This window comes from Apium graveolens, chromosome 11 (assembly GCF_009905375.1).
Source record: "Apium graveolens cultivar Ventura chromosome 11, ASM990537v1, whole genome shotgun sequence".
Lineage (NCBI taxonomy): Eukaryota > Viridiplantae > Streptophyta > Magnoliopsida > Apiales > Apiaceae > Apium > Apium graveolens.
Window position 1 is genome coordinate 10,356,633 of NC_133657.1, and position 4,906 is coordinate 10,361,538.

The window sequence follows — 4,906 nt, forward strand, 5'->3', positions numbered from 1 at the left end:
TTCTTGCTGCTGAAAACTCATGCATAATCCCATTATCTTCACAAAATGCTCTCATAACAGAATTCTTGAACTCAGTTCAATTGTCACTCCTGATTCTTCTAACTTTGAAATCAGGATGATTGTTGACTTGCCTTATGTGATTGATGATGATTTCACTAGCCTCATCTTTAGACTTAAGGAAATATGTCTAAGAGAAATTTTTGACTTGCCTTATGTGAATGATGCTTTAATTTGTTTTCCCTTTTGGCAAGCATCACACAGTCCATCCTTAGAAAACTCCACTTGAGGAATACCTCTAACCAGTTCTTTCTTTACAAGCTCATTCATGGTCTTGAAGTTTAGATGGGATAGCTTCTTGTGCCATAGCCAACTTTATCTTGACTTGCTTTACTGAGAAGACAAGTAACAGATTCTGTATTTGATGAGTTGAAGTCAGCTAGGTACACATTTCCTTTTCTCACTCCAGTGAGAACCACTTTGCTGCTCCTCTTGTTTGTCACAACACAGGCTTCTGAATTGAAGGTTACTGAATTGCCTTTATCACAAAGCTGGCTGATACTCAACAAATTGTGCTTGAGACCATCCATCAAGGCAACCTCCTCAATGATGATATTATCTTTTGAAATTAAGCCATATCCCACAATATAACCCTTACTGTCATCCCCAAAAGTAATACTTGGGCCGGCTCTCTCTTTAAACTCTGTGAGCAGGGTAGAATCTCAAGTCATGTGTCTTGAACAACCACTATCCAAGTACCACAGATTCTTTCTATTTCCCTGCACACATTAAAATCAAATCAAGTTAATTTTGGTACCCAAGTTTCCTTGGGTCCAGCCTTGTTAGCTTTCTTCTTTTCTTTCTTAGGTTTGATTTCATTTGACTTGGGGATATCAGATTCATCCTTAGTCATCTGAGTTGGACCTTTGAAACCATTCATTAAAACAAAATTATCATGCACATTTTGATTAACAGAAAATGGCATGCTATTTGCAAACATGTTATTCCAGTAGGGCATGCTAAATGGCATTTGAGGCATACTAAATGGAGAATAATAAGGATTAGGTGCAAATGGCATAATAGAAAATTGTGCATTCATATTCTGTGTAGACATAGCATTCATAGGCAAAGAAGGCATAACACTCATGTTGGGAAAAGAAGGTGGTATAGTCATAGAAGTAGGCATGGAAATTTTGCAATTAACAGACATATGATTAACACTTCCACACTTAACACGGTTTTTTCTTGGAGCATACTTATCTGGTGTGTAGTTGTTATGTTTGTTAATCCCTACTTTCCCATTTCTATTGTTTTTCTTTTTAGTCTCTGTTTTAACCTCAATCTTTTCTAGTCTGTCATTCAATTGCTTGATGGACAGATGACCAATATTCACTTTCTTCTCCTTCTTCATTTGACTTGATTCTCCTGAAATAAAGTTTTTGGAAACTGATCCATATTTTTCATTTAACTTGGCAAGTTGGCTTTACTCACAGGTTTGCTCACAGCCGATAGATGAGGATTTATGTCACTCGACGGATAACCCTTTTGATTATCCGACGGATGACTCTCATCATCCGTCGAGTCTTCATCTGTTAGCAATCTTTCAACCAAATTGGATTTCAGCTTCTCTTTACTCTTTTTCCAGGCTGCATCACAGAAGGACTCAATACCTTGAACTTTGGTGATTTGAGCATGGACATTTCTAGATGATTTCCATGCCTTAATCACCTCTTGTTCTCGTTCAAGCTGCTTCTTCAAAATCTCGTATTTCTTTAAGGACTCAGTTAATTCATCCTTAGCAATCTTACATTATATTCTCAATTTTTCAAATTCAATAAACTAAGACTCTAGCACATTATTCCTCTCACTTAAAAACAAATTGTTTTCTTTGATTTTAGCATTTTCCTTAGTGAGGGACTTAAGTGTAACACGCAATTGATATAATTCTGTAGATATGTCATTTATTGCATCATTACATTCAGCTTTAGATAAATGTGCAAGGTTAGTGGTGATTACCTGATTACTTGAAGAACTTGTCTCTATTTCATCAGACTTGGCCATTAGGGCTAGATTGACATAGCTGACATCTTCATCCTCATCCAGAGAATCTGCTGCCCAGTCATTTTCTTGTGTTATAAAAACCCTTTCCTTTTGTTTGAGCAACTCAAAATAATTCTGTTTATAATCCACAGGCTCAAACTTTTTCTTGCTGGAATCTGACTTTCTACACTCACTGGCAAAGTGCCCTGCCAAGCCATATTTGAAACACTTGAATTTTGATTTATCTACCATGTTTCTATTTGGCTTAGCTGCTCCAAAGTTCTTCTTGAACTTGAGCTTGGAAAATCTTCTGGAAAGAAATGCAAGATGTTCATCAATATCATCCATATCATCTTGGCTCAAAGATTCTTCATTTTCTGCTACCAACCCCTTGCCCTTGTTTTCACAGACCTTTGAAGTAGACTCAACAGCTTCTATCTTCATCTCCTTCTCTTTCTCTAACTCAGCAACCAGTGCAATGGACCCTCTTTTTCTTTCTCCCTTTCTCCATTCTTTCATCTTGCTCTATTTCAAGCTCATAAGTCTTTAGAATGCCATACAGTCTCTCTAGTGTAAACTCCTTGTATTCTTGTGAATTTCTCAAGGAGACTGTCATTGGTTTCCATTCTTTTGGAAGGGATCTTGGGAATTTGAGGTTAGAATCTTTTGTTTGGTAGACTCTTCCATGCAGCTTCAGAGCATTTAGTAGCTTTTGAAATCTACTAAAGATATCAGTGAGAGTTTCACCTTCTTCACAGTGGAAATGCTCATATTGCTGAATTAGTAACTACATCTTGTTTTCTCTAACTTGTTCAGTGCCATCACAAATTATTTGAATGGTGTCCTAAACCTCCTTGGCTGTCTTGCAATTGATGATGTTGTCAAACATGTCACCATCAACTTCATTGAATAAAATATTCATGGCCTTCTTGTCTTTCCTAACTTGTTCAATATCAGGATCTGACCATTCATGCCTTGGCTTGGAAACTGATGGTTCATTTCCAGTTGCAGCTCTCATTGGTACATGAGGACCTCTCTCTATGTAATCCACATAGGCCTCATTTTGAGAAAGTAAATGAAGATGCATCTTTACCTTCCAGTGATGGTAATTATCTTTGTCCAGAAAAGGAATCGTGACTCCAACATCCTTCTTGTTCATCTTGTTATTTGTTGTGATCTTTAAACTCTTTGTGCTTCAAGAGCTTGCACTGATACCAATTGTTAGTCCTTAACAATGCAGCAAGAATTACAGAAGGGGGGTTGAATGTAATTCTAGTAAACTTTTTCTTGAACTATACAATGCTCTAACTCAAACTATATATATAAGTGTTTTGATTTGCAAGGTGCGAAATCACAAGTTAAATAAATCAAAAACACAAAGTAATAAAAACATAAGTCTTTAAAACTTTCTGGTGGATTTGTAAGTATCCACCAGATATATATATATATATATATATATATATATATATCGAATTAAGAACTCTGTGAAGAACAAATTGTCTCACAACTGCTTTACAAGTGAACAAACAAATTACGGAGAAATTCTTAACAGTTATAGCTTTTTCTATTTCTCTTCTAAAAGTGTTTGCTTCGTTGTTTGTTCTACTAGCTACACTTGGTTTATATATCACCAAGTTTACATGTGTTAGATATATTTGTGATGTCATGACTAATATGATTTGTGTTTAGTTTTTAGATCTTACTTAACAGGACAAATCAGGACTTAACTGGAAATCAGTACTTATACTGAAGTCGGGACTTAAGATATCAGAACTTAAGTTATCAGGAGATATTTATCAGGAGATAATATCAGGACTTAAGGAGACGTTCAGATAAAAAAGGCAGTTGATTGAAAGGAAAGAAGATCAAGACAAACATAAGAAGAGATATGCATGGAGAAGAATTCTATATGGAATAGAATACTTGGAAGAAAAGATAACTGATTGATATATATTAGGAAGCAGAATTATATTCGATATCAATTAGAAGATTATCTTGTAACTGTGAGTCTATATAAACACAGTATAGGGTTTACACTATATGTGTTATCTTAGTCGAGATTATTATTCATTGTAACCCTAGGAGCTCTCGTGATAATTTGTTCATCACTGAGAGAGAACAGTTCTTTGTAACAGAGTTTATTGTGTTGAATAAAATCTGTGTTTTGTTACTTGAGTTCTTATATTTGATTTGATTGTAGTAAACACTGTATTCAACCCCCTTCTACAGTGTGTGTGACCTAACAAGTGGTATCAGAGCAATTTGTTAACATACATAAAGTTAAGATCCAAAAACAATCATGTCTGAAGAACCACAAACTCCAACCAAGCCCACCAAAACTGAAGAAACTCCAAAGACTCAAATTCATAATCGGTATGAGACTATTAGGGTTCCCATACTGAAACCTTCTGAGTATCCCATATGGAAGGTGAGGATGTCTATGTTTCTGGAAGCTACAGATCCTGAATACCTTGACAGAATTAATGAAGGACCACATAAGCCAACCAAGCTCTCTATTGTAGTTGCAGATCAGCCAGCACATACTGTACCAAAGGAGAAAAGTGAATATACAGCTGAAGATATTTCATCTATTGCAAAGGATGCAAAGGTAAGACATTTACTGCATAGTGCCATTGATAATGTCATGTCAAACAGGGTAATTAACTGCAAGACTGCAAAGGAGATATGGGATGCCTTGGAGACAAGATGCCAGGGAACTGATTCAATTAAGAAGAACAGAAGGACTATACTCACTCAAGAGTATGAGCACTTTGACTCAAAACCTGATGAGTCATTAACTGGTTTATATGACAGATTTGTCAAATTCTTGAATGATCTGTCACTGGTGGATAAGGAATATGATCTTGAA